The 23087-nt window shown below is 32.3% G+C and overlaps 1 protein-coding gene across 1 annotated transcript in view; it reads right to left on the minus strand.

The window, feature by feature from the left end:
• Positions 1-23087, minus strand: part of LOC145970285 (1-phosphatidylinositol 4,5-bisphosphate phosphodiesterase epsilon-1) — a 134830-nt gene that overhangs the window by 64230 nt on the left and 47513 nt on the right. Inside the window, exon 3 of the mRNA XM_083096890.1 lies at positions 2106-2185. The gene's annotated coding sequence lies outside the window, so the exon portion shown is untranslated. The remainder of the gene's footprint in view (positions 1-2105; positions 2186-23087) is intronic.

Genomic DNA, 23087 nt, shown 5'->3' on the forward strand with positions numbered 1-23087 from the left:
TAATTTAAATTATGTTAATTAAATGCATTATCCTAATGGATGATAGTTTGAGCAAAGTTCATTTATGTTCTGAACAGTTGAACTTTATACGTGTTCAATGTTCATACTTGCATATTATAATTTAACTTGCATATTTTAATTTTTTCACTTAATAATTTTTACGATTGTGTTTGTCTAGAGATATTTATCTCCTTTTATAATATATTTTTCATTTATTATGCAATGAATGTAACGAAAGTTTTTTCAGTAATCTTTAGAAAAACCTTCAATAATATTTATTTGCATAATTCTTTTTTCTCTCTGTTAACGATTAGTAGCGAGCACGAGCGAGCCTAGCGTGTAAACTTGTATTTTACATCTTGAGTATCTCTGCTCGTCGTCACGATATAAATTGCGATATAAAATTTATCTTGTGTCCTTTCTTGCGTGTTTTTTTATCGTGCCGTTTGAAAAATTCATAGGAGGACAAAAAGCAGTCTCGTCTTTTTGCGACGAAGAAAACGAGAAAGAGGGAGTAACAATAATCGAATTTAAGTCCGTTGTGAGGCATTAACCCACACCCGCGTTTACCTCGAAAGATCTATTATGGTAAATTCGTTGACTCGTCGCGTCGTTCCGTTGTCCTGTCGCGCTATTACGTACAAACCGCTAATTAAACTTGTTAAACTTCGCTTCTTTACGGGAGAGATTTGTAAAAATTAGCGCCAACCGGCACGTCGAGGGTGGCGAAAGTATCTCGCTCAAAACTTTTCTTCGGTTTTTTTAGAGGCTGTTACGCGACCCGATAACACGAGGCTTGTCGCACAAGCAACGGTGAAGTGTCGGTGGAGGAATAAAAAGAATCTGGTGTCGAGAAATGATGTTTTGCTAGTGCGCATCCTTCGTGTCACTTCGTTCGTACGAAGAACGGTAGTGAGAGACTGCAAAGATTTCCTTTTACGAGTACTTTCTCTTCGAAAGGCGAAAAATACAGAGTGCAGTCGGTTCGCAAAGTAACAATAAACACGTATATATGTGCATGTATGTAGGCCAACGAGAGATGTTGCCATCCTTAAAGATTCTCGTGCAGTTTCCTCGCGACGAAAAACACGAAACGTGAAATAATGACGGGAACGCGACGAGAGAGAATATCGTGTGCGTGTGTGAATATCATAGATGGCAAACATGATAGATTAGATTAGTCAGAAGCAGAGGTAACACATCGATAATCATGATACGTGATTTATCGCCGGTCGTCGTCGAATATCAAAATCGCATTTTCGTTTGCTTTACGAACGAATTGATAACGTACGCCTCTGGCACAGATATCGCAAAAAGGAAATGGCAATGAATTCACAAACAGCGAATGACAAGTTAAAATTGCATTTTGATATTTCTCACTGCTTAATACAATATTTGTGCACGGATAGATATTTGTTAATTTTATATAAACTTTTGAAGAGAAACTGTTTTTTCAAAACCTAGAATTTAATTTTAATGGCATTTTTTTCTTACGCTTTCTTAAGCTATCGAGTTAATTTTTTATATAATAATATTTTAATATAATAATTTTTATGAACGTTATTATTTACACATTTTTTATATCTAATATTAAACATTCTTTTTAATTATATTAAAAATTAAAAATTTAAGAAATTAAATAAAATTTAGTTAGAAAATTAATTTATACACAAATTATTTTATTTTTAATATAAAAAAACCATTAAAAAAGAATATTTTGACTAAAAATGATTCTCATTTACAAATATTTTCATTTTCTTAGAATACAATCCGATGATTGATGTTTTGAAATTCAGAGAATCAAGAAAAGATTATAAGATCTATCAACGAATTGAAGGCCATAGATGATAATTGTAGATATATAATGATAAATCTGTTTTACTTACAATTAGTATCAATAAATATCTCTCTCCAAACTATCAATTTATATTTATAATACAAATATACAATCAGTATAAAGCATATTCTTTACTGGCTGAAATTTTATTATTATTCCAGAATTTTTATAAGCTTTTCGCAAATTAGTTTTACGATATTCTGTGCAAACATGTTAGCTTGATAATTGGCAATTAGCATGAAAAATAAAAAAATAAGATATTACTTACATTCTAAGATTTACGATTGAGTCCATTGAAGATGATCACTTTGCTTGATATTGATAAATTTCATCCAAACGGGCATTATACTGTAACAAAAAAATGTAAATGGTTAAATTTATGATAGATAGTTAATTCATCCGAGTGTATATAGTTCAACTTAATTATTAATAAAGCAAAGCATATTGAATAAACTATGATTTTTTAGAAATCCAAGATATATGCGGGTCTCCGTTGAATAATATAAAGCTAAAATGGCGTTTCTGACATTTGTTAAAGGTCAACCTTAATGCGTAAAGATGGTTTAAAAAAGAAAGAAGTGAGTCGACGGACTATCTTTTCTGTGAAATCCTCCTTGATGGACGGATTCGGTGAGTCTCAATTGACCATATTTTACGAGTTATCCACGTGGCTGACAGTAACCTCTATCGGGTTTTCTTTTTTCTTGTCATACGCGAGACTGCTCAAAAGTACAGACACTAAGAGAAATATAGACATAAATGTGCCGAAAACGATTTCTATTCATGCGTTCGTTGCTTTAAATTGTGAAAAATAACGCTATTTGACAATCCAACGCTTGTCGATTGATCGGGTGATTTTAATTTCGTGATGCGAATTAAATTCTACTACTCGTCTTTAATGCGTTTTATAGCGTTTTGCTCGAAATTTTAACATCTTTTCCTAGTACAGTAACAAAATGTTAAAAAAAAAAAAAAAGGATTTAGGGAGAGAACTTCAATCTTTTGATGCAATTTCTCCGGTGCAAAGAACACGTATACGCGAATTTTCGCGGCATGAAAAACTTACTCTAAAATCTCCCTTGCTTAACGTCTATTTGGCGTGCCTCCTACTGTATTTTCGATGCGAATAAGAAGAACGGGCGGTTGCTGGAACGAGAAAATCGGCCAGGGGTGAAATTATTCTCAACACCTGTTCCCGCGGGAAGTAATACGACATATATTTTTATCCAGCCTGCTCGGATAAATCAAGTGCTTGCGAAGAAATAAGATTTCCCCATCTTGCTCTAACTCAAGTTTACTGCTCCGTATACGGGTTGTATCTTAAATTCGATGCCTCTCAGCCGAAAAAAACTATCGTTTCTCGTGACAATCGTATAAAAATTACACAAAAGTCGCAGAGAAATATTTTTCGGTAAAAGGTTGGATTTGCGAATAAACCTTTGAAAACGCTTTTTTTACGCGGTATTTAAGAAGTTCAAACACCCAGCGTTTTTTTTTCTCGATCGTAAGATTCGTCGAAGAGACAAGCGAAAGAAGAAGAATAAGATTGAGAATAAGAGAAAAATAGGACAGAGGGTTACTCGAAGGACAGGATCGCAAGCAAAAGTTACGACTGGATAAGAAGCAGTTCAAGAATCGAGTTCGTGCTCGATTTGGCTCCGAAACTTGTGCGCGGCGCTACTTTATATATCGCTATAAATATTACACGGAAACTGGAACGTTTTAAAGAAAAAAAAGGGAAGAAAGAGAAAAACCTCAAAGATTGTCTCTCTCTCTCTTTCTCTCTCTTTACGCCTCTACATGCTCCCGTTTCGTTTCCCTCGAGAGACTGGACAATTTCGTGCTAAGACACGGAATTTATTGCGCTATACTCGCGAGTTTTCTGTTTTATTGCAGAATCTCTTCTTTTCTCGAGACGACGACGGACTCGAACTCCTTTTATCGCGCTGAATATCGCGTTACCTTCGAAATCCGAATTTACCACTGGAAAGCGTCCTTCCCTAGTCGACCGAGCGACCCGAATGTATCCGCGTTATATTTAGTAAATCAATCGTAGCTAGGGATATAGGATGTTCTTTAAGCACATGATAATGTCAAATGGAAACACCGGTATTTTTAAACGTACCAATAATGTTCAATTATTAATTCCCGCGCACGTACATGAAATAGTCACTTATAGAATCAATTATAATTTTTATCACAATATCATGATATAGAATAGTAATATATGATTACTCGACGATTAAGAAAGATAGATTGCCGCAAAATGGTGATCGTATATTGTTTTCAATTTTCCGTATTTGCAAGTAGATTGACTTTCAGATAAGTGAACCCCGCCCAAGCATCAAGGAAAATGATTGCACAGCAACTATTTTTCGTAAATACTCTTCAGATCCATTGAAAATACGTTACTCTAATCACTATGTCAAGTTTATAATCTATATATAAGAGAAAGATGATAACATGTGTACGTGAAAAACATGTATTTGAAAAACGATTTAATCTCACAGTACCGATATTACGTGATATTCCTTGCAATTTTGTTGCTTGCAACAAGCAGACAATATGTTGCAGTGCACGTGACACGTTTTTATTACGATTAAATTGTAAAATTATTGCGTTTATTTCAATATTAGAATATTGACAATATTTACTATATACATAAGAGTGAAACAGGAAATTATCTCGACTATAATAAAATACCCGCGATACTTTAGAATATTAAAGTTTACGTTTGCAAAAGTTTTCTAAACTTATTTGCAATATATACTCGGTAGAGTAACAGTACAAGTAAGTAAAAATAAAATTCAAGCACACATAATACAATTTCCATGCATGTCTATCTTCATATATGACATCGCACTTTGGAGTTTTCTCTGTATCATAAAAAGTTGCTATGATAAAGCAGAGTTTTATATTAAATAAAATTTTGAAAATTTTATTTTTTAAAACGTAAAAAAATATAAAATATATAAATATATAAAATATATAAAATATATAAATAAAAATAAAATAAATAAAATATATAAAATATATAAATAAAAAAAATATAAAATATATATAAAAAAAAATATATAACTTGTCGTATGTACACATCATGTCAAATAGATCGAATAAATAATGTAGTAGATTCTCTTACGTGTATATATTAAATTGGTTGATATCTCTTTTATTTAATTATTGCAGGAAATGAATCGAATAAAAAATATCTCTCTCTTTCTTTCATACACACATACATACACAAATATATGAAAATATATATATATATGTCATATATTTGATATAAACAAGATATTGTGCTGAACATGATCCAATTGGCAGTAAGCCAGATTGTTATCGATATTTCGTACTATTCATATTTCTTGTTATAATTTATTATAATATTATCAACATTATGTATATTGTAAAGCGCCACATTATTATAAACTGAAGCTTTAAAAGCTTAGGTTTTTAGATGAAAATAATTAATTGAAGAACAAAAGATAATAATATCAATGGTGATAATTAATTTCATTTGATTATATGTATATGTACATAATTAATTAAATTAATTAATTTCGAATAGTACAGTCGTATATCTCTATATAGTCGAAATTCTCTCTCATTACTTTAATTAGAAATGTTTATAATAATTTTCTAACTTTTATTAAAATTGATCTTTTTAATGTTATTAATATTTCTACTATTAATTATATACTTTATTGATTACTAATTTAACATGTTAGCAATTTTAAAAAATGTTACAGAAATTCTATTTATGTATTCTGTATACTGATTGTATGTGCCTGAGTATTATGAAACCTGAATTAATAGCTTGCGATGCAGTACAATAATACTTTCAGAATGAAAATGATAATAGTTAACAATGCAGTCACGTTTACGCGTGCATAATAAAATAATACAGAAGTTATACTTATATTTATACTTTCTTTTATCTTTTCCGTTTGTATTTTACTTTTGTCTTTCCTTTTTCGCTCTCCAGCACAGATTCTTTATTCAATTTAAAAAAATAAACGACGGTGGCGAAAGTTTCGAGTGAGAATAAAGTTACAAAAATTTTGCACTGGATGAACGAGCATTAAAGATTACGCGTTGTAAATGTAAAAAAAATGTTTATACTGAACTGCGAGAAGCAGTAAGTCCCGGATCATTGCAAAAATTTGTGGGAATTTGTAGCGGAAATGTGCAGTTTTATATTTTTTAGCCATGTATGTGGCAGGAAATATATATAGGTCATAAATTCGTATCCAGATATATGGAGCGAGCGTAAAATATGTATGTCGCGTAATTTACTTGAAAGCTTGTAATATGTCAGTGCTGTGAATAATCGGCCACAATAATTCGAGATACATTAGGCTCGCAGATAGTCGCGTTTCATTAAAGCGCCTCTTATATCAAATGGACGTGCAGAGGCAACCGAAAATCATAACCGCAAATAGCAGAATACAATCCACTTTTTCCGCGATTTAACCCCGTGTCACGCGATAGAATCGTTTGCCTCCGTATTCTTCACAACGTCTTTAGCACAGCAAATTTGCCGGCAGTATGCACAAGATATCCCAGAACGACTTTTAATAATAAGTATTTTCTGATGATTTAGAGCCGCTCTTAAGTAAGATGTCATAGTTTTTCAAGTTTTTCAAGTTTTACATAACTTTATAATGTAATTTTGAAATTTTATTAAACTTTATACGCACGCGTGAATCCTACACAATTAACTCGGAAATATTTTTGTTACATTTCAGTGTGTATGCGATATGATTACATTTATGGAAACGATGTACCTTGTTTATGGAAAGGTACAATAACATGGTGCAATAACATGGGGTGAGAGAGAGGGGGAGAGGATCCGCATCCATCTCGGCGACATACATAGCACGTGCTACTCCCAAACAGGAAGCTGCGCCGAAATGTTACGAAATAAGCATGCGCGTTCATGCTTAATCCACCGATCCGAAATTCGTTGCTACATAATCCGATTTTAATTAATAAACCGCTCTTATACTTAGACGTCATGTACCTAGCCTACCCTAGCGTTATCTCTCAAACAGCACGACCTTGTACGCCGATATCGAGACTCGCAGAATCTCGGAGGGGTTAAATTACTCATGGGACCAAACACACAAATGCGCGTTTGCTTGCCGTTACTGCTACGAAAGAAGCTGGAGACGGAAAATCGATAACGCGAATCTATCTATATCCGCGCCTAAAGCCACCGTACATCGAACTGCAAGAAGGAGAAACGAGACAAAAATCTTGAATGGGACGTAATTCAACGATATTATATAATATATTCATGTTTACAAGTGTATTATTATTAACGTATAATTTTACACACGTACATATACACACATATCTTCTTATTTCTTTCTTAAAGATAAAGAAAAACTACATTTCTTTGCTGATATGTTTGGAAGACGTGTGTCTATTTTTAGAAATGCCACTGGAAATGCCATTGATCGATATTACTTTCATGTTGATGTAATTAGATTGCACGAAGAAGCGTGGTGCATATAGTGAAGCTTGTGAGGCGCTGTTGATGACGGTGTCTCGAAAAAGATGGTGGTTAATATTGGAGAAATCAATAATAGGGACGCGCGCGTGAATGTTGCCTCTGTAATGTACATATTTATGCAGCATCGAAAAAGCATCCGTCTCAGAAGTTTTCGAAGAGGAAATCAGGAGATTACAGAATATACAATATCAGTTTTTCCAATTTTTGCCGCAAATGTATTAATGTATACATATTTATATGTGTATACATATGTATATGTGTACATATACATATATGTATATATAAAATATGTAATATTAAATATATAATATTAAATATATAATATTTTATACATGTGTAATACATTATATGGCTATGAAATAAGCTAAAATTTAATTAATTTCTCAGTTTATTTTTAATATTTGTTCATGAGTTCCATTAATAGGCTGAAATTATATTTAAAAATTATTGGCAAACACAATTGGAAGAGAAAAATTTTCAGTATATTATAAATATTTTATGATTATCAAAGTATTCGAAATGATAAAGCACCTGTGTGTTAATTAATATTTCACTATAATTATCATTGATCGAATTGTCGATTTCAACCATTATTATTTTTTCGCGTGTTGCAGAATTATAGCGTGAGTTTTTTAAACGACACGATACATTAACGCAATACCTGTGACATAATGAAAAATTCGACTTTTCCATTGTTTGTTGATTTATTTTGTTGGACATTGATCGATTAACGAAAACAGATATACCAAGATATGTTTCCAGAGCGAAAGAATGACCGCAAAAATCGCCCGTTTCGTGGACCTCGAGTTTTAATACGATTTTGGTGGTAAATGATTGTATATCATCAAACATTCATCCCCTAAAAATTTCGAATTGAGCATACCTTTTATTGCTGAGATATGAAGGGTTGAGGTCACGATAAATTAGTCTTCTAACAGATAAACAAATCTTATCTAAAACATTTTTTGATATGAGAAATAACCTCGAGGTATTTTGTGTTGAACGGATAAAATGGCCTTCATTGATGTAAAGTGACCAATTTAACCCCTCATATTTCAGTAATAAAAGGTATGCTCAATCTGAAATTTTTAGAGGATTGATGTTCCATGATGTACAATTATTTACCGCCAAAATCGACTCGAACTTCGATGTCCACGAAACGGGCGATTTTAGGCCTGTTTTTGCGGTCATTCTTTAAGTTGTGACATCGATGTATTTATCTATTTGTCACAGTCAAATTATTTCTGAGAATGTGACGTAATTTTACTCTACTTCTCTTCATTCCTAATTATTTTTGACGACTCTTTATAACTAGCGACACTTCTGATTTAATGTCTAAGCGTGAAAAAAGCATATAAACATAATACAGATATAAATCAAATTAGTGGATTAAAACGCAACTGGAATAATAGTGAAAAATATCGTGAGCTAATAATATTTAGTAAGATATAATAATATTTAGCCTACTCTATTCTGAGTGTAAAAAAAATGAGATTGAAGATTGATTGATCTGAGATTTTGGTGAATTGAATTTCTAAAAAATGTATAGGAAAATTCTTATCTAAAATTCTATTACCGGAAATTCTATATACCTAAGCTTCGCTTTGATAGACATTTGATACGTTAGATATTTAACTAAGTTCTAATCTAATATTTATCAATATTCAGTTCTACAATCCTCAAGAAATTTATGGCTGAAAAGGAGAATTTATTTATGTATGTATAATTTATTTATCGCCGAAATTAATGTCAGCGGTAAATTATTCACGTATAGAATTCTTTCGCGAAACGAATACGCTAGCGCATCTTTAGCTTCCCTTCGTGTAAAGATAAATGCGAAAAATATAAAGGGCGGCTTCTACCCCATTCCTGCATTTCGTTTCGTTCGTGTGGCCGCACGCCGTTTCATCTCCCTACGGGAGGATGCGCCCTTCGCAATCAGTTTGGAAAAGATTGCGGGTAAGTCGTATCGACAATCTCGACCCTTTTTTTCGAGCCCGTTTTTCGCCCCGGTAATCTCCTATACGTGAAAAAGTAGAGTGTACCCTTTAAAGCAAGGAGGAGCTTTAAAAATACCGGAACGAAATCGTTCGACTTCGCTTCGCGGTACAACATCCGCATCGCGAATTACAACAACGATTTACGATTTAACGAGGTGTACACTGGAGGGTCGAGTTCCGTTTGTATTTTTCACGCTTTTGTTTAAAATTTCGGTTAGCGCGATCAATTTTCGCAAACAATCCCGGGAGAGAAACGGTACGAAAGAGAGTCAACAATTATTAGATATTTAATTCAATAAAACGCTCGGCTACTGCGTTTCACGATCGGGGAATAATTCCATTTCACGATTATTCGCGAAAGAAAAGTTATTTAGCAGCGTTATATTTTAGACATTTTCATATCCGACTTTTGATAATATTAATCAAACGAATCAAGATATCGTGTTACTTTATAAGAACAAAATCTCACTGATTATCTTCTCTCGCTGAGATTCTCTAAATTTCATTCTTACCATCGACAATGTGATATTACTTACTCATTTTGTGCTCGCTCCCGGTCTCTTTCATCTTCTCGCGACCGCCCCGGCTGGCTCTTTTTCTTATTAAAAATACGCGCGTGCATTTTTAATTATTTATGAAGCTGAAAACCCGGCGTCGTTGAGAGTTAAATTCTTTAGCCCCTTTAGGTGCTAGTTTACGTTCATTTTATATCACGGCAGGCCCAGGATTCTTTGATAATGGAGAGGGTGACCTAGAAAGTGTGTTACCACGTGCCTTGTATCTTGTGTGCCTTGTGTGTCGTACACACGTGTGAACGCACGTATGTCACGTACTATAGCAGATGCCATACCGTTCCACGCCGGGCGCGCACCGTGTATTTACTGCACGTAATACCGTGCTTAAGCTCGCCATCTCCCTCCTTTCCATCTCCTGCTATCACCCTCTTTTGTAGTATTATTTACGGCTTGCGCGCGAGCACGCGGTTGCTGTATTTAGATAAAGCGTATACTCGTCCGTCACGATTTTATTCTCGTTGGCCGATGCGAAAATTTACCTCTCATCGATGTCAACGTTATCAAAGTATCACGGTACATGACCCTTTTTTTTCTTGTTATCGCCCAATATCGCAGATATGAGTAATCGGTGATCGAAGCGTTAGGCGACACACACAGTTGATTCCGTTCTATTTGAGAAATTTTATAATTCAGATTGATATATTCATGAAATTTGAAAATTTAAAAAGCGAATTGTCGCAATATGTTTTAGACTTTGAAATATGTTTCTAATGAGAAAAGTTATCATGTAAAAACGCGCATTTTCTACGTCTTAAGTAATATCGACGAATACACGAGGGGCTCGGCTTTCTCTCGCATTTCGCTCTGTCTTTATGTACATTTCGATTGAATGAACTGATCAATAGATTGCGGCTGGCATGTGCGGAGAGCAGCTTATAAAGTTGTATTTCTCGCGACGTATTTAATATGCGTGTGCACATCGAGATATGGCGATGAATATACAGGTGAATATACAGACTTTCGATAGGAAGATATATATTCCGGCAAAATTATATGACGTAATAATTAAAAATTGCACACAGAGAGCATTTATCGGAGCTCAGTCTTCAATCGGAAATTTCATCAAAATGAGATTGAGAATTAGTTGCGAAGGCGACGCAAGTTTGGCATAGCACATTCCCCGCGATTTATCTTAACGTTTTCGGACGGATTATCAAGACGTTAGCATCCCGAGATCGCGACGTCGTCGTCGCGAATAGTTAAGGCTGCCCCGCGTTGTTAGAATATTTGCTTTCCTAAGAACAATTACGCTACGCTGAGTCGCAGAAATACAACCAGGTACGGCGTCATGCATATTTAGAATTTTCGCGTCTCGAAAACCGCGGAACCATAGATTTTGGGTAGCAGAGAAATTTGAATGTCGGCCGTAAAGTACCCGGTTTTATGGATTCGCACGAAATACGCAACGGGAATGAATTTGCGGAGCGCAAAATCGTTCGAGCTATATATTCGCGATACTTCAGGCCGAATGTCAGCCTGCTCTCGTTTTAAAATGATTTTTCTTCCCTTCTGTACGTCATAAAAGCTATCGAAAACACAGTCGAGAGTCCTCTCTCAAAATACTATCGCATGCAATATGATATTCTTCGTATCTCTTTTATCTTGAAATGTATACTGGAGATTTTGAAAGACTACACACATATTTTACAGAGAATATTCAATATTCTAATACTCTGGAAATAAATATTGAAATGTTAAGTTAATTTGTATGAAAGTCTTGAAACGCATCAAATTTTTAATATTTTTTGTAATATCATTTGCAGATTAATTAAAAAAGAAAATTCTCTTTCTTTCTCTCTTTCTAATGATGTGATATTAAATGAAAAGTTCACGGATTTATTTCACAACATTGATTCTCATTTCGATTCTGATTTAGCTTTCACATACGCCCAAGTTTTTTTGCTCCATTATGAGAGAAAATTGATTTTCGCTGTAATCGATTCGCCATAATGAAATATGTAGGAACAATATTAATAGGAACAATATTAATTAATAATCGGTGAGAGAAAGATATGCACGTGCAATCTCATGAATGATGCATGTAAATCCATAAAATTTTCATTTTTATTGCATTTCATAATATTTTAATATGTAATATATATGGATCTATCGCGAAAAAAATATGATAAAATGAAAGTATAGAAATATATTGAAATATATATAACGAATAATAATATGCTTCATACACGTATTCATATATTATGAATATCCAACATAATACATATATAGTTAGCAATTAATTGTATGAATTTTAATATTAATATGATTTGGTTTTTAAATAAAAATGATTTATATGCTCCTATTTCTCATTCTCTCTCTCCCTCTTTCTCTCTCTCTCTTACTTTTTCTCTCTTTTAATTCAATATATGATTTACATATAACGCTGTAATTTATATACTATAAATATTTTTTAATTATAAATTATTAATTAAAAATTATTATGTCGATACAAATCTTACACACAAACACACACACACACACACACACACACACACACATATAATTTTTCGAGCATTTACTTTTTCTTAAGTGATCAGTTTTTAAAAAGAGAGCAAAAAGAAGAAAAGAGAAAAGTTAAGAATTAACAAGAATTTAAAATATGAATATGACTAAATATAATTAAATCTATTAACGACACCACATTACTATCCTGATATTATTTCTATTTTTTTATCATGACCTTGCTATTCTACTGTTTTTGCAGCATCGATAAATGCAGTTGTGCTGACGGTTTAACAAGAATAGGATGCTTTTTAAAATAACTAGGTGCATGCACATATATGGAGGATCAATCTGTTTTTATCGCGGATTAAAAGCATCTGTTCTGCTTTAGCAGCGATATACAGCTATTACAAGCATAACATATCTGTCTCTTGATTGTACACTAGAGATTAGGACATGTATTTTTTCTCCTAATTTGGAAAAATTAATTAAGAAAAAGCTTATTTATCATTTAGTTTATTAATTTCGTATCATTTAATTTTTTAATGAATAATTTTAAACGAATTTTAATTAAATAGATCGAATAGAATAATGCAAAACTATTGTAGAATAATTTAATAATATAAAAAAATATATGTAAATTCCATTTTATTGAAATCCATTAGCAAATTTTTACAATAAACTGAAAATAAGTGTAACAATTTCAAAACAATTTGCACGATATATTTCTATTTTTCTTCTAATTTTACGATAAAAATAGGTAGTAGTTAAAATATACTATAATATTGAGTTAGATATATCCAGGTAATTTTTTTTTACTTCGAAAATTTTTCTAAAAATGAAGTGAGATAAGAGATACACTTGGAAGTTGTTCAATAGTATTTCTAGATAATTCACTCTATCTCGGGACGCAATAGGTATTTCTTTGTCTGTGTGCTAGCGTCCTCTTGTTAGTACGCTGTGCTATCCCCAAGACATATCTACAATACAGATTTATTTCATCCCTCGTACACTCGGTCGCTACACCTGCTACGGTCGCGATATTCCGTCTGACGTTAAACTTTATACGCTACTTCTTCTTCCTCTTCTTCTACTTCCGTAATGGAATCCATTCTTCCGGGTATTCCCTTGAATCCGCTTTCGAACGTTTCGAGAACATGCTTTCGCGTTTTGCGAAAATTGATATCCGGGACGTTGAGAGCTTTGTGGGGACCGATCCTGTTTCTCAAGATCTTACGGAGGAATTTTGACACGAGTCGATAAAAAGTCGCAAATATTTTAATATAATAAGAGAGTATTATTTCTCAATAACCAATAATGCAACGTCGTTACAATTAATTCGCTATATTGTTTTCGTAATTTTAACAAGAACATTATTGCTTTATATTGTTTTGTGTGCGTGTATTTAAGTATATGTCTTAAATTATCAATATTTGTATAGAGATATATGCGCCCTTGGCACTTTATTTAATATACTTTTCGCGTACGACATTCAACGGTCTCGGATTTTGCAAATTCAACGTTCTAAGATTTCACAAACTCAACGTGACAACATTACAGAAATGAGATACTTTTTATCTCACCGTTGCCAGAGATCTAACTTGAAGCAACTTAATCTTCACACTTTATGAGCAGATCAACTTCTTTCCGGAAGATAGAAACCTTTAATTAAATTTCTTTTACAATTGTACAGCTATTTTTTTTATCATAAAAGTGCTACAAAAGTTATAAATAGAATAAAAATATTTATGTTGTGATTACTTAGATTTATATTTATAAATATTTAATAAATGTTTAATAATAATAATTTATAAATATTTAATAATGATGTAATATAATTTTTTTAAGATGATTTTTTAAGATCTCGTTTATTTAAAGCTATATTTGAAGTGTTAAAATTAGAAAAAAATAAAATGGATAAAATTTATAATTTTATGAAATTTATAAGATACATATAATTTTATAGATTTATAAAAAGACTTTATATCTAGAGTTCATTTATTTTCTCTCTTTTTCTTCTCTGAATATTTCATGTGTTGTTCTTGATTTATTCTTGATATATTTTTGATATTTTATATTCTTGATATTTAATTGTGAAAAGGTCAAAATTCTGAGTAATTTACATTTTGAATTAAGTGACACTCTCTTCTTTTTACCGTATTATTTTATATATTTGTGTTACATGGTCGATCTTTCTCAAAATATGGATAAAAAATTAAGACTATAAAGAATTAAGAAAAATAAAGACACAAATTGACATATATTTTGATATTTATTTGATTGCATCACGAAAAAAACGAATTTCTATTGCTGTCTTTTATGATCTTCCACGCGATTTTCTCAACTTGCACGTAAGAACTAAATGGAAGAAGCTCGTGATTGACACGCGATAAATGCGATCCGTACTTTGGAAGAGGGTTGAAATTGTATCTTGTTCTTGGCGAATAAATGGTCTAGAGAAAGAATCAGCTAATTATGAAATAATACGGGATACATGACCGAGATCGTTTCCAGAGAGAAAATCGATGCTCGAATCTATGAAAACAATATGAGTTTCGCAGATGATTGGCAGAGAGTATATCGAATGAGCGTGATTAGGCACTGATTCTATTACAGGATGTTTGATTTGCTTGTCAGTGATTTCGACCGCATGTACCGTCAAGTTTGATTTCCATCAGCGCGCATTAACATGCGATACAGCTCATATGTGTGTGTGTGTGTGTGTGTGTATGTGTGTGTGCACGTACAATGATTGCCGGAAATAATATTTTATTTTAACTGCATGATAAAATTGCACGCCCGCAGATCGGCAGAATTTAATCGGTAGAACGAACATTCTCAATTCATTGTTTCATCTATCTGCAAACCGGAAAGGCTCGACAGAAAGCGGGAAATGTCGAGATTACGAGAATATCGACAATATCTTTTTCTATTCCACGGGTTGAAGAGAAACAGACGGGTCTACAGATATTTGTACACATTTATATTTAAATATTTTTTTTTTACATTTGCCTGTTATATTAGAAGGGATGATGGCGCGATCGATCGGGATACCCTCATTGATAATCTTCGGTGGTGAAGAGAAGGACGGGAAAACGAGACCGAGAATGTGGAGGGAAGGGAACATGATCGTTATTTCGTTTTGAATATTTTTGGATGGTTTCTTGTTCATGAGCGATTATTTTGACGTTTCTCATGTGAATTCGCATTATCGGAGCGATCGATCAATGTGTCGAGATATATCTTGTAATAAAGAATGTACGTTAAACGCGTAATGATTTTTCCCATTTAATAAATTCCCATTTAATAAATTCTTCGATCGACAGCAGATATTCTACACATCAATAAAAATCTCTTATCTTTTAAAATTGACTTTCAGAAATGATGTCATGATATCAATGTACGTTTCACTACTACTTAAGAATCAACTTTCCAGACAGCACAAAAAGGCCAAAAGATGTCTTAAAGACGTCTAGAGGACTTTAAGACATCTTTAAGTCGTCTTTTAGATGTCTTTTGGACATGTGTGCTGTCTGGGTTTCAACACATTTATAATATTGTGCTAAAATCAAAAAATGCTTAAATCAAGTCGTCATCCTCTTTTATTTTTATATATCCACGTAGATTTAGTATCAAATTTTTGCTAAGTTTCTTAGTGGCTCGAAATAAATATTTCTAAGCGCATAAAGTATACTTTATAATACTTTATTAGACTAAAGATTAAAATTGACATAAAAATATAACTAGTTATATATTTAATTTGCCATTTTAAAATTATTTTCGTGTTGAAGAGCGTTTTTTATTGCTAAAACTGCATTGTGCTAACAGCATTATTCATGTCACATTAATAAAATTATTTATAATATGTATAAAATAAAATTGAATAGCTTTTTTACAGTATTTTTGTAAGATAGAGACATACGTTTTCTCGTATTTTTTATATTAAAAATATATAAATTACAGAGTATATAAATTATTACGTGAAAAGTGTGCACAAATATATATAATAAAATGTCTGGTCGTGCGAACCGAGTTAAATAATTAATTTTTGCAGCCGTTGCATAAACAGAGAGGAAAAACTTTTTTGCATTGTTTTATCGAAAATCTATTTAAACGCGACAATTTATCCTCTTAATCTTGTTATCGTTTCCGTGTTTATAATCGTGCCGGAAAATCCCCCAATTTGCTAGAAAGCGGCAAATATGAGTAACTGAATACCATCGTATATTTCTGCTATTTTTTGCGCTTCGTTATTTGTAGCTGTGTTATTTTCTTTTCCTTAAACGCGATTGTATGATGTTACTATTACACCGGCCTTTGTTACGACTTAATTTGTTGCTTCGCTGACCTCCTTCTCGAAACGTATCATCGTATAATAGCCTTTCGACCCTAGCACCACTTATGCTGGTCGATAATTCTATTCGCTACTATAAAAGCGTATCGCGGGTTATCAATGAATATCGTTTGCTTTTACATAATTTTTCGCTCTCGCGGTGGAAAGGTACGCGATAGAAAATAGAAAATAATTTTGATATAACGGCGCAAATTGAAAAGAAAGGAACGATATATGTACTATCAAAGATTATTTTTATCAAAAGAAAAAAGAAAGAAATTATTTCTTTAAAACAATAAATTTTGAGGGGAAAAATATCGAATATCGCGTATGTGAAGAAAATTTATACTGACTGCGAGCACAAATGTCGAATGTTCTGAACGAGTTCGGATGAAAATTCGAGTCGTCTGTTGAACTGAGAAGAATGTCTTCATAGAAATTTTTCACGCGATCTTGTTTTTCTCGTTTTCTTCTTTACTGGTGTAAAACCCGATAACTGTTTTGGAGAAGAAGTTACTCGAGCGTTTGAGAATACGACCGAAGATGGATCACCGGAAGACAGTCGCTGCAGGACAAAAATACCAGTCGTTTATTTTATTTCCAAAGATCGAAAAGTCAACGTGTATTTAATAATGTACATTGCATTCTATCACAATTCGTTTAATCTGTTGTGTGCAGAAGCTATAAATTATTGTAGAGGGAATTTATCCACTTGCTTGTCTAAAGAAATCGTCTTTGCCATCTCGATGTTATTTCTTACGAAATGTTTACTTTAATCTCTTTCCAATAGATGACAAAAATGATGTCAAAGAAATCTGATAATTTCTCAAATTTCGATAGAGAAAGAAGAAAGAGAAAGAGAGAGAGAGAGACGCACGAATGAAAAAATCATTTGATTCAATCATTTCTTGTTAAAAGAAGAATGGCAATTTGCATAAACTATCTTTAACGTAGTTAATTGGCTCGCTGTGGTTGGCTAACGAAAGCTTCCATAAGCTCGCTCTCGTAGCTAACACAATAGAGAATCGTGAAATCAGATTATGCTTTTAACATTCTACATCATCTACACCATCTTCTAAAACTCCTCCGAGAAAGAGAGAAAGAATATTGATGATAATCTGGTATTATAACTTTAAAACGCGGGTCGCGCTGCCTTTTTCACTGCGACAGGTACGCTGTGCTTTCCTCGTAAATATCTACGTCCAGTATTATAATCCAGCTAATAATCCGGATATTAATCAAAAAGTTCAGGACGGTGGTCGGAAATTAATGGTCCGTGTGACAATTTATCCGATATCCGACCGTTTACTCTTTCCTCGTCAGATAAGCGGAATAAATCCATTCCTTGACGGGACATTTCTTTGTCAATCGCTTATTGATCTTATGAATTTTACGTCGCTGTAAGTAATTTTTCATCGTACGCCCTTTTTCGTCACGAGATTCCCCGCGGGATACCGTTAAGGATTCAAGATGAACGACAGCGAGAGAGAGAATTGAGAAAAGCCTCAATACTGATATACAAATTGCATTAAATAATGATGCTTGCAGGAGATATTACGATAGATATTAATAAAGTTAATAATGTGAATCTTAATATGAGAAAAGGCGTTTCTCAGAAACAAAATCTTGATATATAAAAAGACTTATCTGTTAAAAAGAGTATTGTTGGATTTAATTCATTGAAACGTACAATATACTTTAAGCCTTACATCATCTGATACACACAAAATTAAAATATTTTACATACTTAAAGGATGTAATTAATGTTATTTTGTTAATTGCTGTAATGATATCAATCATTTAATGAATATTTCTATTACGTGATTATTATCAGTTTTTTCTATGCTATCGAGATTTGTGATTTCGTAAAGATTACAAAAATCGAGGGATCGATGATTCCGCTTGACTACGATTTATTTCATCGATGTAAAGTTGTCTACGGGGGCGAGGGCGATTAAAATAGGAAGGATGATTACTCATTTACTCGGATTCTCGGTGAGTATCCGCTGCCGGTGAACCGTATTCAACAAAAGGATTCATTATGGTATTCCGGAAATACTAAAGGAATTACGGTACAGATCATTAATTTCCGGCTCTCGGACGGTTCGATATTCCTCGTCTCCGTGATACTATTGTATCATCCATCGTCGATACTCAGAGCTGACGCAAATGCACGCGACCGACGCGTCGATCCAGGCGCGCATTGATATGAAATTGAAACTGCTATTACGGTCTGCGGCATCAGTGCTGTTTCATCAGCGCACCTTCGATCGAGCGTTTATTTCCACAGGCAAAATTAGAAAAAATATCGCTACGAGTCCTGTGGCGTACAAGTGAGAGAAAGAGAGCGGGAAAAAATAATCTTTCTATTTTAAATATTCGTCTCTCCATTACAACAATGAATTAATCATAAAATCATAATAAATATTTGTCATTCATAAATTATTTATCAGGCTGGTAGAAATATCGGAAAGTTTTTTCGCTCTGTGTGCATCAGATAAATATAACTAGTATTGAAGAGAACCATATGTGCATATACATATGCAATGTGAACGGTAATATAAATCTAAAATGAAAGTTATCATGGTAGATGGTCATTCTCAAATATGCAATTTTAACGTTTACTGTCGTATCCGAATATATCATCCATTTTTGTGATTTTATGCTACAGTTACAGCTATATATCACGCTAACATGTATCTCCAATTAGATACATCACGGCGCTTCTCATTTCGCGAAACATTACGCGTTACAACAGATAGATAACAATAGATACAGTAACAATAGATACGCATAGTTTTGTTTTTTTTCGATTTTCCCATTCGTGTGAGTTGTCGTTTTGAGATGTCGAGGAGAAGAATAAATCATTAAAAATAACGAGGCGCGAAACAAGACGAAACGCCCATTGTAAAGTGACAGAACGGAAAAATGTAATCGAACTGATAAAATGATTAAAACGATCGAGTGAGATTAGAGGAAATTTATAATAGATCACCGGAAATATCGTTTAAATTATTCGGCGCGGTCTAAGAAGGATTATTCGAAATCTCTCTCTCGGTTGCTGGAAACATTATTGCGTGCAAACGAACCACCGTTACGAACACATCTGCGAGCGACACAAAAGGAAGTAAACGCGCGCTCTCCTGCATTTCATTCGAAATCGAAACTATGCTACGTAGATGGGCGATTCTCTGTCTGCGTTGAAACAGACACCCTTTGAAATACATGTGTTACCACATCGCCGTTCATAAAATATATCCAGTTGTGCGTTTCACTCGACAATTTGCAACGGACAAACGCTTAGGAATAACTGCGACAATTCTTTGACACTCGAAACTACCTTGCTATACGTGTAGTGTTGGAAATGTTACTGCGTTAAAAAGCGCATACAAATAAAATGTAGAAGCATTTTTCTCTCTCTTTTTCTCCACCGCATAATTGTATTAAATATTATATTTCAAATATGTATAAAAAAGTTATATGCATACTTTATTCTCTGAAATAAAAATAATATAAATTGAAAAGCCGCAAAAAGATGTGATGAAATATTTTCATGTAATAAAAATAAAAATAATTTATAATGTGTGTGTGTATGTGTGTGTGTTGTGCAAGTTTCGATTAAAAGAAATCTGTGGAAAACGAAAAATATAAAGTGAAAAATATTTGATGAATAACTGATAAAATTTTATTTGATATCTTTTTTTGAAATTTTATTTGTATATTTTATGTTGAAAAGCGTCAAAAGTTCAACAAATTCAAAAAATAGAAAGTGTCAAATGACAAAAACTGGAGAATCCACGGAGAATTTGTAAAGTGCAAGAAATAGAAAGTTATGGAGCGATATAGACTCGAAGTAACATAGCAAAGTTGAGAATTCCAAGGAGAGAAATTGAAGACATAATAGAGATATATTTATCAATATCCGCACGTAATATCGGCCTTCAATCATGATGTTTAGTTTCGATTCTTCTTTCATGCTTTCGAAATATATTTCCTTTCATATTTAAATTAAATTTATAAACTTTTAATTTTCAGATTTCAAAATTGATATTGATTTATATTTAGTAGTGATTTACATGTTGCCAAGTTCTTATATTTATCTTACAATATATCATTTCAATCCAAAAGAACATGAAATATATCAAAAATATACATATACACATCAATATAAATACATATCAAATATATGATATAATGAATTGAGAGATAACAAATTTTTTTTCAGTGTGTTAATTAAAATATATAGAATGTTTTACTTGCGACACATTATTTTTTTAACAATTTTAATGATTTTAAAATCAACTTTTGCTTCATGTTAAATGAAAATATTAATAAATCATTATTTATTCCAGAATTCTACGTTTATATTTAACGTTATATTTGTATTTAAGTTTTAAATTAGAATTCTCTTAAAATATATTCCACTTAAAATTACCGAAAAAATGTAATTTTGTCGTTCATTTAGCTACGTTTAGTTTAGTTTGCGAAAATTTTTTTTCCAATCGCTGATAATGGGAAACTTATTAATGCTTCGACTTTAGTTTCGACGATAGCTTTACGTTAAAAAAATTAATTTTGACTAACAAATTTATTATTAAAACGAATGAGAAGCAAAAAATATCCTATGTTTTACAATAGAATAAATATATGCGTAAAAATATAAAACGATAATAAATAATACAAAATATTTTCAAATTAAATGAATAATATTTATGAAAAAAGATGTAAAATTCTTTTATATCACATACACATATTTATATACATCCACGTATTCGGTACAGTAAACTCCAATATTTTTTGAAAATGCGTCTGATATGTTGTGGGGTCACATCTGATGTGAATTCGCTAAAATTCAACTGTAAATCGCAAATTCGAAGTGAAATTATTACATGATCTACAAACGGACAGATGCTCTTCTCTGCATTTGCGTAATTTAATTTTTGTAATTCAGCTCGACCAATCTGATCTTTGCATAAATGTTCTCTTTCATAATGAGCACGCACACGCAAATGCATAAACTTGCATACAAAATTGTCTTTTTATTTGTTTTTTTATGTTTTCATTTGCTATATAGGTAATTTTTATGAATATGATTTAAACAAGCTTCTTAACACACGATATTTTATTACGCGTATAAAGATATTTTATTATTACGAGTAGAATGTTTCTTGAACGGAAAGAATTTAATAATATTGAGAGAGGTTGCTCGAAATACGTAATATTTATTGCGAATTCTTATTACAAAAATCATCGATGCCAACATGACATAAATTGCTACCAATGTTACATTTAATTGTGATGCAATATTTAAATTTGAATACATTTTCAAGCATAGCAGTTTTTTAATTGTCAGGATTGATCACTTATTTAAATCGCAAAGAGCGATTTTGTTAAAATAAAACGAAAACTTGTTCCCATAAAATAAAACGTTATTATCGTAAAATATTATATCGAGCGCTTTATGGAGACGGTGATATCAATTGAGCCAATACATTTAATCTAATCGCGTGATGAAGTATGTGATCTCATGTCGTGCCAACTGTATTACCAATTAGAATAATTTAATAACAACGATAAAGCAGATTGGTACATAGAAATTCGTTAGGTAAACGAAATGCGTTGCCGATCCGTTACCACCGTTACGTTTGCAATAAAATATTCAAATACCTAGCGAGGTTCCATCGGGGCCCGTCGATTGATCAACGAAAGCACGAAAATAGTAGATACACGAGCGCTGGGACGGTCCGATCGATGCCCGAGCTGTACTACTGGAGATCTCGAGGGCATTCGGTCGGGCCGTAACTGTTTTGTGATACGTTTGCATGGAGCGGCGTTAGACCGATGGACTCGTTTACCAAATAATCGCTCTACTTAATGCTTATTAAAGAATATAATGCTTACTCCAGTTTTTATTGATTTTCGCGACACATTTCGAAAATTTATTCCTTTTCTAGATAAGATAAATAATTTTAAAGACGAGACAATATTGATAAAAATAATATTTTTATACGAAATAGAATCTCAATCTAAAATTTCGATTATCACATATCAGTCATAATTTTGCGGGAAATTAATTTTCCAAGTTACTATTTCTTTTTTCGATTAATATTTATTTTTATTTATATTTGGAATATTAGTTTTTATTTTTATTTTTGATATGTTGTTTTTTGGCAGTTTTCTTTTGCATATTTTATTTATTAAATATTTGTAACAATTCAACGAGTTATTAAAAAAAATACTAAATACTATTTTTTTATGAAAAGGTTAAATTTTTTTTATAAGGATCCTGCAACATATATACAAAGAAAATTTAATCTCTACGTTAATGTTGAACAATATTGTAGCGATCTCTCACTTGTTTTTTTCTTCATTGCGAATATAAAAT

This window comes from Camponotus vicinus, unplaced genomic scaffold (assembly GCF_025532165.1).
Source record: "Camponotus vicinus isolate PSW18456_S1 unplaced genomic scaffold, iyCamVici1.0 SCAF_4, whole genome shotgun sequence".
NCBI classification, from domain to species: Eukaryota; Metazoa; Arthropoda; class Insecta; order Hymenoptera; family Formicidae; genus Camponotus; species Camponotus vicinus.